This window comes from Triticum dicoccoides, chromosome 1A, assembly GCF_002162155.2.
Source record: "Triticum dicoccoides isolate Atlit2015 ecotype Zavitan chromosome 1A, WEW_v2.0, whole genome shotgun sequence".
Taxonomy (NCBI): domain Eukaryota; kingdom Viridiplantae; phylum Streptophyta; class Magnoliopsida; order Poales; family Poaceae; genus Triticum; species Triticum dicoccoides.
Genome location: NC_041380.1, coordinates 556,942,545 through 556,956,266, shown reverse-complemented (window position 1 = coordinate 556,956,266; position 13,722 = coordinate 556,942,545). Strand labels below are relative to the sequence as shown.

Genomic DNA, 13,722 nt, shown 5'->3' with positions numbered 1-13,722 from the left:
TTTGTATAGAGATAGAGTTGTATAGAGAGAGAACTTCTCCTGTTTAAACCTGTATCTCCTCTCTATCTCTTCTTCTGTTCCAAACTCTACTGGTCGATCTCTGTCGATCGTTTTCTTCTTGTAAGCCACGGCAATGCCCATATAAATACAAGTGCGGCCTGAGGAAGCCACACGTGAGGGGCAGTGTTGACGTATAATGTGCTGCCTAGTCTCCTCCATCAGATCGGTCTTTTGGTTGCATTGGCTAGAGCATGCACTTCTACATGGTAATCAGAGCGACTTCTTCCTAAGATCAAAAGGAGATCACATCTAGACAAGCCGTTCTTCAACCTATAGCCATGACTACTGCTTCCACCACCTCCAGCACCATGAGTGCCCTTGCCACGTCCCTTGCGTCCACCTCCACCTTCGCCCCTTCCTCCTCCTCCACCGCATCCTTTACCACGTCCCTTGGATCATCCCCAGGAGAAGCTTATGAGGAACAACTACCTCATGTGGAAGGCCATCGTGTTGCCTCAATTCAAAGGCGCACAGATGGGCCACCACCTTGATCTGGCGAGCCAGGCGCCACCGGAAACCCTCACCATCACCAAGGATGGGAAGGAGGAGCAGATCGCCAATTTTGCCCGAGTTCTCTGGTATGCACAACAGCAACAGGTTCAGAGCTTTCTGATGGGTTCTCTGTCTCGCGAGATTCTTGCACAGGTGGTTACCCTTCAGACACCGGCGGAGGTGTGGGCGGCGATCGAAGCTATGTTTGATGCCCAAACCGAAGCACAGGCGATCAATACTCGGATGGAACTCACAAACCTCAAGAAGGGTAACATGTCCATGTCAGAGTACTTAGCCAAGATCAAGATGCTCACGGATGAGATCGCCTGCACCGGAGCTTCCATGTCCATAGGCGAGATGGTCTCCCAAGTTCTGGCCGGCCTCGACCTCGACTACAACCCGGTCGTGTCGGCGCTTGCTGCGCGGGTTGAACCCGTGACCGTCCAGGAGCTATACACGCAGCTTCTTAGTTTTGGTGCACGTCTCAATCTTCTGCATGGGATGAACGTGCGCCAGTCTTCAGCTAACGCTGCCTCGTGTGGCCGTGGTACTGGCCGTGGGCGCGATCAGGGAAGGAACCACAACAACAGCAGCGGTGGTAGCGGGCGCGGCCGCGGCAGCGGACCAGGCGCTCGATCCGGCGGGGGCGGCTACACCAGCACCAACGCACCTGCCCGTTCTGGAGGGGGTGGCTTCAACAAAAATAACACCTCCTCTGGACCTTCCTCAAGCAACCGTGTTCGGTGTCAATTGTGCAAGAAACCGGGCCATGAGGTCATGGACTGTTGGCATCGTTATGATGAAGACTATGTTCCTGACGCCCGTCATGTCTCTGCTGCAATCAGAGAGCAAGGAGGAGATGGCACGGTCTGGTACGCCGATTCAGGGGCCACTGATCATGTCACCAACGAGCTTGAAAAACTCTCCATGAGGGAGAGATATCTCGGCAACGATCAAATTCACACCGCAAGCGGTGGAGGTATGGATATTTGTCACATTGGTCAAGCATCTATTAATTCCCCTACTCTTAAACGTGATCTTATTCTAAAAGATGTCCTTCATGTTCCACATGCCGACAAAAACCTAGCATCCATGTCTCGTTTATCTGCCGATAATAATGTTTTCTTTGAAACTCATCCAACATATTTTTTCATCAAGGATCGGGCAACGAGGGAGCTCATTCATCACGGTAGATGCATTGGAGACTTGTATCCCATCACATCCGGAGCACTTAGTCGAAAGCGTCGTCATCAAGTTTACTCCGTCATCAAGCCCTCCTTGGTGAGATGGCATCAAAGATTAGGACATCCTTCTTCGATCATAGTCAAGCTAGTAGTGAATAAAGGCAATCTTCCATTGTCATCCAGTCAAAATATTGAGTCTGTTTGTGATGCTTGTCAGTGTGCAAAGAGTCATCAACTCCCTTATCCTAAGTCAAATAGTGTGTCCCGTGCTCCATTGGAACTTATTTTTAGTGATGTATGGGGTCATGCAAGAGATTCTTTTGAAAGAAAAAAAAATATTATGTTAGCTTTATTGATGACGTTAGCAAATTCACTTGGATATATTTGCTTAAGTTTAAATCTGAAGTTCTTTCCATCTTCCAAGAATTTCAGAAACTTGTTGAGCGTCAATTCAATAGAAAGATTATTGCAGTCCAAAGTGACTCGGGAGGAGAGTATGAGAAACTCAACTCTTTCTTTCGTGACATTGGTATTAGTCATCATGTCTCTTGCCCTCATGCTCATCAGCAGAATGGCTCCGCCGAGCGTAAACATCGCCACATTGTCAAAGTAGGTCTATCCCTTCTAGCTCATGCATCCATGCCCTTAAAATATTGGGATGAAGCCTTCATTGCTGCCACTTATCTTATAAATCGTCTTCCCAGCAAAGTAATTGGTCATATTACTCCTTTGGAAAAATTGTTTCATCAAAAACCAGATTATAACTCCTTGAGAATTTTCGGGTGTGCTTGCTACCCTAATCTTCATCCATATAATCATCACAAACTTGAGTTTCGTTCAACTCAATGTGTGTTTCTTGGTTATAGTAACCTTCACAAAGGATACAAGTGTCTTGAACTCTCTACTGGACGAATCTATATTTCTCTTTTGAAAAACTTCATCCAAATGTCGGAGCTGTTCTTCGTGCAGAAATTGCACTTCTTCCGGAATATGTGTCTAGTCCAGATCATGGGGGTGAGTTAAATAGTGCTGATCATGTGACTAATCCTAAAGAAAATATGGTTTTTGATGGTAGAAGTGCAGCTTCAGGGCGTGATTTTATGCAAAGAGATGCAGCCAAAACTGTCACGGGATCCCAGGAAGATTTGGGCGGCAGCAGCACAGGATCCGAGGAAAATCCCCGCGTCAGGCTTGGCGCGCGATCCCAGGCGATTCCCTCCATGTCGCATGCGCTAGCCGACGACAGCCCAGGCAGCATGGGCCAGCCTAGCCAAACCGGCGCAGGCCAGTGCCGCTCCCCGAGCGCCACGCGTGCGACTGATGGGCTGGTGGCCGACCAAGAGACAGGCACGGGGCCCAGCACCAACGTCTCGCCCCGCGCATCCGAGGAGACAGCCAACGAGGGTGACACGTGGCGCGGCTCCACTGGAGCGTTGATCGTGAAGGAGATCCCTGTCGCCTCGGATCTGGAGCGGTCTGTCGCGGCTGATCCAGATCGGTCTGGCGCAACGGATCCGGCCGGATCTTCTGTGGTTGCAAATTCTGCTGGTGAGTCTGATGCGCCAGGTATTCCACTTCGACACACGAGGTCTTGGTCTGGTATTGTTAAGAAGAAAGAATACACTGATGGCACTATAAGGTATGATAAAATTAAACGTGCTTTTCTTACTAGTATGGGTGAACCAACTCATTTGCATGATGCACTTGCTAGTAAAGAATGGAAAAGGCTATGGATGTTGAATATGAAGCACTTATGAAAAACAAAACTTGGCGTCTAGTACCACCAACAAAGGGCATCAATGTCATAGATTGCAAGTGGGTATACAAGATCAAGAGAAAATCTGATGGAAGCATAGACAGATATAAGGCAAGGTTAGTTGCGAAAGGTTTCAAGCAGAGATTTGGTATTGATTATGATGATACTTTTAGTCCTGTTGTTAAAGCAGCTACAACTCGACTTGTGCTATCTGTTGCGGTTTCCAAGGGTTGGAGTTTAAGGCAATTAGATGTTCAGAACGCGTTTCTTCATGGTGTTCTGGAAGAAGAGGTTTTTATGCGGCAACCACCAGGTTATGAGAACAAAAATTTACCTCATTTTGTTTGCAAGTTAGATAAGGCTTTATAAGGTTTGAAACAGGCCCCAAGAGCCTGGTACTCAAGGTTGAGCACTCAGTTACAACAACTTGGGTTTACACCATCTAAGGCAGATACCTCATTGTTTTTCTATCAAAAAGGAAATGTCATTATCTATATTTTAGTATATGTTGATGACATTATTGTTGCTAGTTCAAGTTCAGATGCTACCACTTGTTTGCTTAAGGATTTAAAGATGGAGTTTGCTCTTAAGGATCTAGGAGATCTTCATTATTTTCTTGGCATAGAGGTCAAACAGATAAGAGATGGTATACTTCTTTCACAAGAGAAATATGCTCATGACATACTCAGGAGAGTAGGGTTGGAAAACTGCAAACCTGTAAGTACACCAATCTCAACCTCAGAAAAACTCACAGTTGATAGTGGAGAGGCACTCGGACCTGAGGATGCAACAAACTATAGAAGTGTTGTGGGTGCATTGAAATATTTAACTCTTACACGTCCTCGTATTTCTTACTCTGTAAACAAAGTGTGTCAATATTTGCATGCACCTACTACAACTCATTGGACTGCAGTTAAAAGAATTGTAAGGTATCTGAAGTTCTCAGAAGGACTTGGACTGAGAATTGTCAAGTCTTCGTCTATGCTTGTGACTGCTTATTCAGATGCAGATTGGGCAGGATGTCCTGATGATAGAAGATCTACAGGTGGATTTCCTGTTTTTCTGGGAACAAATCTTATATCATGGAGTGCAAGGAAACATGCTACAGTTTCAAGGTCAAGTACTGAGGCAGAGTATAAGGCTCTAGCAAATGCCACAGCTGAAGTCATGTGGATTCAAACATTGCTTTATGAGCTCGGAATTAAGACTCCACAAGCTGCAAGATTATGGTGTGATAATATTGGTGCAACCTATCTTTCAGCTAATCCTGTTTTTCATGCACGTACTAAACATATTGAGGTTGATTTTCACTTCGTCAGAGAAAGAGTAGCTCGCAAACTGCTTGACATACAGTTTATACCCACTGGTGATCAATTGGCTGATGGCTTTACAAAACCTCTCACTATGAGGAGACTTGATGAGTTTAAGTTCAATCTCAACCTTGGAATAGCATAGGTTTAGATTGAGGGGGAGTGTTGGAATATTTATATAGAGATAGAGTTGTATAGAGAGAGAACTTCTCCTGTTTAAACATGTATCTCCTCTCTATCTCTTCTTCTGTTCCAAACTCTACCGGTCAATCTCTGTCGATCGTTTTCTTCTTGTAAGCCACGGCAATGCCCATATAAATACAAGTGCGGCCCGAGCAAAGGGTTTAACGCTTCCCAATATTCTTACAAGAGGTGCCCACTGGCAAGGAGGAGCGGCACGACGGGGAGCAGAGGGGCGATACGAGAGGTGCCCACCGGCTAGGAGGAGCGGAGGGGCGGCACGACGGGGAGCAAAGGGGCGACACGAGGAGGTGCCCGCCGGCGAGGAGGAGCGGAGGGGCGGCACGACGGGGAGCATAGGGGCGACACGAGGAGGTGCTCGCCGGCGAGGAGGAGCGGAGGGGCGACATGACGGGGAGCATAGGGGCGACACGAGGAGGTGCCCGCCGACGAGGAGGAAGGGAGGGGCGGCACGAGGAGGTGCCCACCAGCGAGGAGGAGCGGAGGACCGACGCAACGAGGAGTAGAGGGGTGGCGCGTGGAGGTGCCGCCTGCGAGGAGGAGCGGAGGCGCGACGCAGCGGGGAGTGGAGGGGCGGCGTGATGAAGTGCCCGTCGGCAAGGAGGAGCAGAGGAGCCGGGGGCGGCTGTAGAGGAGTTGCTTGCCATGGTGTTGTCGTGCGTTTGTCCGCTTTTGTGTCTGCGCGTTGAAAGCAGTTATCGCCTGTGCGTGTCTGTCTCATGTCCGCTAGACGGACGGGCGTCTCAAACAGACAAAAAATCGAATAAAATCCGTGTTAGTTTGGGTCATTGCGTTGGAGTTGCTCTAATGGCCAATGATGGCGCTCTACTCGCAAAGCACGGAGGGAGGTGGCTTGCAAACGCCACAATTAACAACCACAGTCCACAAAGGAACGGCGGAGAGTGGAGGGAAGCTTGCGTGAGTTGGAGAAAGCTCGGCGTCCACACGGCCGGGCGCGTACGTCCGGTGGCCGGTCGCGGTCGCGAGCGTTGCGTTGCATTGCATTGCATGAAGACCATGCTGGCGCCTGGCGGACGGCTGGCCGGAGATCCGTCGATCATCAACGCGCGTACGTACGTAGGCACCGGCCGGTTGACGATCGCTTCGAGCGTGGTGCAAGCAATGCGTTCTAGGCGAGCTCCAACGGATTTGCACGTACGTACGTAGCTGACAACGGTTGCTGCACTCTGCTGCATGGCTGGTGGCCGGCCGGGGCGTACAGATTGATCCTAGTGCGCCGTTTACGTACGTAAGGGAGGGACGTCCACATTTCTGATCATAGATAGAAAGAACTTGGTCTTTATAATCTGGAAAAAAGACAAGTTCTTTATAATCTGGAACACAAAATAATTAAAGTCGCTCATGACTCTGGGAATGCTTGCTTTCAAACTGAGGGGCCGGTTTGACCGTGGATATGATGACCAGCACTGCGCGGTGGCCCCATTCGCAGAGTTGGAGCGGTCCGTTAGCCATCCATGCATGTTCTTTGGCGCGATGCATGCTTGCACTTGTGGGCTTGTCGACTAGTAGTAGTGTACTGTTCCTTTTGGCAAAGTTGGAAGCTACTTCACCGGAGGTAGGCAGCCTCTCCTTTTCCCATCGAGTTTGCGAGCTACCAAGACCACCACTGCCATTTTCAAACCAAACCAAAGGGCGGGGGATCATGTCGCCCGGATGTGAAAGCTTGTTCGTTATTGATCCACGAAGCGTACCTGTATACGTACCCCAACGATCGGTAGCTAGAGAAATCAATGCATGCTGCATGGCTACCTGTATCTATAGTAGACTAGTACACTAGCTAGCTAGTGCGTATGTACTCGACCTAATTTGCGACGTAGACTGAACATGCATGTGATTCAGATTTCAGGGCGTGAATAGTTCATCCCAACCAAGTTGAGCTCCATTTCATATGTCCAACATCGATCTCACCAAGACAAGATTTGTCATTATCTAATTAAGTCATATCCCAACTGCAGTACACTACTACTCCTCCACTGTGTTAGTTGTATCCTAAATGACATCCTTCATTGCCGACAGGTTGGAGTGCACATACAAATTAACAACACGAGGCGGGCTTATTAATTGTTTTATCTTTCTTAACATTGTTTTATCATATTCTTTCAGAGGGTAGACAGTGAGCAGAGGAAGGAGCGATTTAACAGTAAATAAAGTCCACTATGTTATTCGATGTACACGAGGATCGTAAAGTTATACTTCCTCCATTCCACAATGTAGTGCTTCCTCTATCTTCGTGCTTCAACTTTGACCGTAAATTTAACTATCAAGACCGATTGCGGTGGGAGCAAAAATTATATCAGTGAATTGGTATTCGAAAGAAGTTTTTAATTATATATTTTTTCTCCCGCCGCAATTGGTCTCGTTGGTTAAATTTATGGTTAAAGTTGGACCTCGAGAAGCGCGGATGCACTATATTTTGAAATGAAGGGAGTATGTTGCAGATGATTGATGTTGAATCATTAAAATATTTATACTCCCCTTGCAACATACGGGCAATTTCCTAGTATAGTTATATACTAGTAGTGACGTCCTTCATTGCCGACAGGTTCGAGTGCACATATAAACTAACAACATGTGGCGGGCTTATTAATTGTTACTGGAGAGTGACTAGCTAGATCGTGGTAGAATAATCAGATTCCGTGTAGCATGCACGTAGAGCGGCCAAATTACTCATTGATTAGCTTCAAGTGGACGTCCCTGTTGTGCACCAAAAGATCCTGCATGAGACTTTACATGAGCCCTGATCTTGACTTCCTCCTCCATAAAAGAAAGCGAAAAGGAAAACAGAAAAATAGAGCACAATATGCAATTATGCATCATGCCGGCTGTCCTGCCTCTGGCTCTAGCTCCTCTTTCAAGTTATGCAAGCCCAAAGCTAAACTAACCGCACACACAAATGCATAAGAATGTAATAATACTCCATAGATCATAGTCTCAATTATGCCATATCAAAAAGTTAATCATATGTGCAACATTAAATGAATAGAGTGGCCACACATTGATCGTTAATTTGTTAATATCATGGAGATATTTAAAAAAATTAGGGAGAAATTATGAAGACGTTGATGCATGCATGTGCGGTGTTCTAGGACGTTGTCGTCGCAACAGATGGCGTGATGTGCACTTGTCTTGCATGAGTAACCGCGTGCATGAGCATGATTAAGTCGATCGGTACAATGGCCCGAGGAGAGCTATAGCTAATTGTTCAAGCCATGCATGAAGACTAACTAAACCAAACCAAGCCGTGCACTAATTAGTTAAGCTCGCCTATATTGGATGGCCTTTTTTTTGAATTTTCACCGGAGGGGGGAGAGTTCCCCCCACCTGAATATATTGATCATCGAAACGGGCAAAGCCCCCAATTCATTACAGCGAGAGGTTTTGGGGCAACTCCGTAGAGTGCCAGAGATCACTATACCCTAACAATCAACGGGTCAGGGAAGGAAGGCCTGAAGCCATGAGTCGATGTGGATTCTACGGTCAGCAGGCAGTTTGCAACGCCACAGCACAACGTCGTCTCTGTAGCAGGCGAGAACCCGATCTATCGACGGTTGTTGGCGTTGAAAGACGACCGAATTGCGATGCTTCCAGAGTTGCCAGCAGCACAGCTTGACGAACTCCAACTGGGCCGCGCGCACCGCAAGTGCGCCCAGGTCACACGCTGTGGCACCGGCCGCCCCACGCCCACCATGTGCCAGAAAGCTTCCGCAAACGGGCAGCAAAAGAGCATGTGGTCGGCGGACTCAAGAGCGGCCGGGCAAAGCGGGCAGCCGGTTTCATCCACAGCGACGATGTGTTTCCTGAGAAGCGTGTCGCGCGTGTGTATACGCTTCTGAACTAGGAGCTAGCTGAAGAACTTTACCCTGGGAGGAACGCGCGCGCCCCAGATCATGTCGGCATAGCCGGCACGCACGCCCCCGAAGCGCAGGAGCCCGTACACAGCAGCAGACGACAGAGCCCCTTTGGGCGCGCGCGCGTGGTTCAGCCGCCGCACGTCCGGCCCAGCCCTGCTTGGCGAGGCATCCACCACAGTCTGCACCGCTTGGAGCTCCTGACGACCGACTCTCGTCAGTCGGGGGACAAGGAAACTGGCGATCCCGCGCTGCCTCGCTTGCCAGACAGTGGCCTCCTCATCCGTCGTGTGAGAGAGAAGAGCGGGGAAGGCGGCGCCCACCGCGCCGCAGGGGAGCCGACAGTCCCACCAGAACGAGCACGCCCGCCCGTCTCCCACCTCCACCGAGGAGATGGAGCGATAGAGCGGGAGCAGCCTTGCCATGGAGTTTTTGTGTTCTCCGAGAGCGAGTTCGCCCCGAGACAGGAGCGAGTGACCGCCGGCCCCCTGCCATATCCAGGCCGCCCAGCGTGACCCGGGCATCGTGTGAAGCCGGTGCACCATCTTTAGCATAAGGCTTGTGTTCTGTGTTGCCAGGTCACGCACCCCCAGTCCTCCTTGGGCCTTCGCCCTGCACACGCGCTCCCACGCCACAAGGCATTGAGTGCCGGAGGCACGCTCGGCGACATTCCAAAGGAAGGAGCGACGAAGGCCGTCCAGCGCACTGAGCACGGGGGGTGGCAGGAGCATGGCCCCCATGGCGTAGGTGGGGAGAGCGTCCAGGACCGCATTGATAAGAACTAGGCGCCCGGCCGGAGACAGGAGGTGGGCAGCCCACCCAGCGAGGTATTTGTCCACCTTGGCGATCATGGGCAGGAAATCCGCATAGCGAAGCTTCTGCCAAGATAGGGGGAGCCTGAGGTAAGTCTGAGGGAACGCCCCGGTATCGCAGCCGACGATCCCCACCGCCTGAGCCCTGATCTCCTCATCGACGTGCATCGGGACCACCGCGCTTTTGCTGAAGTTGATGATGAGCCCGGTGGCGGCCGCGAACTGGTCTAGGAGCAGCTTGAGCCGCACCGCTCCGCCCGCACACGCTCGCATGATGATGAGCGTGTCATCAGCGTACTGGAGCACGATGGCCGGAGCATCAGGCACGATGGGGTGCCGAAGAACGTCGTCGTGGCGTATGAGCCGCTGAAGCACATCGGCCACCACGAGGAAGAAGTACGGGGAGATGGGGTCCCCTTGCCGGAGGCCGCATTTGACCTGGAACCAGCGCCCCAGTACGCCGTTGAGCAAGACCGCCGAGCGTGAGGAGTGGAAGAGGGTGTCCATCCAGTCGCACCAGAGGGGCGGAAACCCACGCACCGCCATGATCTTGCGCAGGCTTTCCCAATTGATGGATTCGAAAGCCTTCGCAAAATCGAGCTTCAGCATCAAGGTGGCAGCTCGCCTCCGGTGACAGCATTGCACCAGCTCGGTGGCGTAGATGAAGTTCTCCGAGATGCTTCGCCCACGGACGAAGCCGGACTGATCCTCGTCAATGAGATGAGAGATCTGCTGCTGGAGCCGCGACGTAAGCCCACGGCAGAGGATTTTGATGTCGCAATTTTGCAGGGAGACGGGGCGGAAGGACGCCGGGGATGGCACACCAGAGCCTTTCGGGAGCAGCGCGATGAAGGTGCGGTTGATCCTGTCCAGGCGAGCCGCCCCAGAGTGGAACTCGTCGAACAGGCGATGAAGATTGGCCGCCACGGTCACCCAAGCAGCTTTGTAGAAGGCGGGCCCTAGCCCGTCGGGGCCGGGAGCGCTGTTGCGATCAAGGGCTGCCATAGCAGCCTTGATTTCGGCCCGCTCGAAAGGCGCCACCAGCGCGGGCCCATCCATGATGGGTGCACTGGCGTAGAGCGAATCCAGGTCAAAGCACCAGACGGGGGGTCTGGGCCGGCCCAGCAAGGAGGAGAAGAAGCCCAGCAGCGCCGCGGCCTTCCCTGCATGGCTCGTGACCAGTGCCCCTTCCACATCCAACACGCCGATCGCGTTGCAGCGGCGACGATGCGAGGCCGAGGCGTGGAAGAACGTCGTGTTTTCGTCGCCGTCCCGCACCGCACGACACTTGCTGCGTTGGCGCCAGTGCGTGCATTGTCGCAGGACAGAGGCAGCAAGGGCCGCCGTTGCATCGCGTCGAAGAGAGTCTTCACAACCTGAGAGAGCGCGGTTTTCCTCGAGAAAATCAAACAGGTCAATTAAGAACCTACAATCATTGTCAAAGGTGGGAATGAACCGGTGTTGCTTTTTCCAAACCTTGGAGGCGGTCCTGAACGACTTCTTACGAGCAGCCAAAGCCCCAGCAGCGTCCAAGGCACAAACCGGCCGCGCCCACCGGGGAGGGTGGCAGGATGAAAAGCAGGGTCAAGAAGCTAGGCGCTCTCGAAGAAGAATCTAGACGGTGTCGGGATTTTGGTGGAGGCCGCGACCAAAAGCGGGATGTGGTCCGACGTGGTGCGGGGGAGAGACATAAGAGACGTATCGGGGAAGGTGGCTTTCCAAAGGTTGTCGAAGAAGACACGGTCTAGCCTAGCCAGGATGGGAGGAGTCTGACGGTTCGACCAAGTGTAAAGGCGATCAGAGAGATGCGCCTCGTGCATGGCCAAGGCGTTGATCAACGCATTGAAACGGGAGGCACGCGCCATGTCAAAATGCCCACTGTTCTTCTCACTAGCACAACGAATGAGGTTGAAGTCGCCCACCGCGATCCAGGGGGTCGTGGCGTCATGGGTGACAGAGAGCATGTCATCGACAAAAGCCTCCGTGAGCGAGTGGTCAGAGGGGCCATACACGTTGGTGATCGTGAAGGGGGCATTAGTCACAACACACAGGAGTTTAACGGTGAGAGAGAAGCGAGACTCCAATCAAGAGACAAGGGAAAAGGATGAGGGATCCCAGGCGGTGATGATGCCACCATGACTCCCATCGATGTTTTTAGCCACAAACTGCGCAAAACAACCAGGGAGGAAGGAGAGAGCCTTCCTATGGCAAATCGTGGCAAGTTTAGTCTCCTGAAAGCAGATGAGACCGGGACAGGCCGCCCACACGGAGTTTTTGACAATGTCGCATTTGTCACTAGCTCCTAAACCCTGGACATTCCAAGAAAGGATTCGGAGAGAACGAACGGTGTTACAATTCATAGCAGCAATGCACACTGGGGCACCCACGAAAGTACAGGAAGGGAAGCAGGGAAAAACAAAGACAGGGGGGATAAAACGAGCTACGGATACAAGCCATCACGAAGGAGGCAGCGACATGAAACTGGGAGGGGGCACGCTAGCGCGCGCATAAAAGCCAGCAGCCAGGGGCAAACTAATCATCCTCGTGGACATGCACCGGGGCTTCGGGGATGCAAGCAGCAGAGCGCAGATCGGACACATGCTTCATGCCCATAGGAGCGATCACCGCGTCCAGGATTTTGTCTTTCAGCACCCTAGATTTGAGCCTGGGAGAGCAGCCGGACAGCGCGTCCTTGAGCGCGCGGAGCTTGATCGCCTTGGACTCCACGCTAACCCAGGTAGGGGCCTCCTTCCTAGCCAGACGTGCACTGCGGCGATGCTTGCCCCCGTCGAGAGGGGCGGCCGATGGCACAAGACAGCGCTCCACCGGCTCAGGCTCGCAGATCTTCGTAATGGAGAGCCGGGAGAGAGGGCTGGCTGATCCAGAGGGGAACGGGGAGCCGGAGACACGGGGGACGGCCCAAGGAGGGGAGCAGTGGACGCATCCAACCCCCCCACCCGCTGCAGGAGGAGGGAGAGGAGGAGCCCCAGCACCCGCAGCACGGAGGCCAGCTGGCGGCCGCCACCACGACCACGCCCGCGAGGTGAACCCACGACGGCGCCAGCCCCTCGACCACGCCCCAGCGGATGCCCATGCAGAGCGGGGTGGTTGTGGGCGAAGGGAGGGGGCGGCGTGCGGAAGAAGTTGATGTACTGGTCGTCCCTGGTGTAGGAGTCAGCCGCACGCTAGACGTGCACCGGCCACACCGAGACCACGCGCCCCCCAGCACCCCCCGAGCGGCCAGACGTCGCAAGGGACGTCTCTAGGGCTCCAGAGGCGAACGGCCACCCGGACTGTGGCCAGCTCCTGCCCGGCCAGGGCGAGGGGGTCGATCTCCAAGACCTTGCTGAAGGAAGCGAAAGCCGTGGCGATGCCCGGCGGGTTGAAGAACTCGGCAGCGAAGCCCGTGGCCGCGAGCAGCGCACAGGAGTCGACGTGGAGATCGACGCGCCCAAAAGCTTGGAGATCGATGCGGGCACCCTCATGCTGGAAAGGTTGGTGCCGCATCGCCTCTTCACGGTTGGCCACCGAGGCAAAGCGGAGGTACATGGCACCAACGGAGGACGGGATCGTCTCTGGGAGGAGGTGGCTGATGGAGCGCAGAACGGCGGCCTGGACCGCCGTGGTGTCGTTGTGGAAGGCGTTCGGCAGCTCAATGGTAACGACCGCCAGCCGCATGGCTGCGACGTAGTCCCCCTCCGGCATGAACACCTCGATGGAATCAGGGCGCAGCGACTCCGCGGCAATGGAGCGCGAGTCTCCGGTCGAGAGGGTGGAGATGGAGGAGCCAGTGCGCTCCGAGACCGAGGCACGCCCCCCAGCGGACACCTCCTCACCTGCAGAGGGCAGGTCAAGAGGCCGGGCGGGAGCAGGAACGGGCTCAGGGTGGGCGTGGCTAGGTGAGGAGGAGTGCGCGGGGGAGGGCGGAGGAGAGGAAACCACCCCCGACGTGGAGATGTCCCGAAAACGGGGAGCAGCATCCGCGGCCCCCTGGGAGCTTTCTCCCATATCCAGCACGCCCATGGCATCCGCGAGGTT

General features: G+C 53.1%; 1 non-coding gene across 1 annotated transcript; it reads left to right on the top strand.

Annotated features, from left to right (window-relative positions):
* Positions 1–897: 897 nt before the first annotated feature.
* LOC119296303 lies at positions 898–1,030 on the top strand. The gene has a single exon (XR_005145070.1). It is a non-coding gene; the product is annotated as a small nucleolar RNA Z247 (small nucleolar RNA).
* The last annotated feature ends 12,692 nt before the right edge of the window (positions 1,031–13,722 follow it).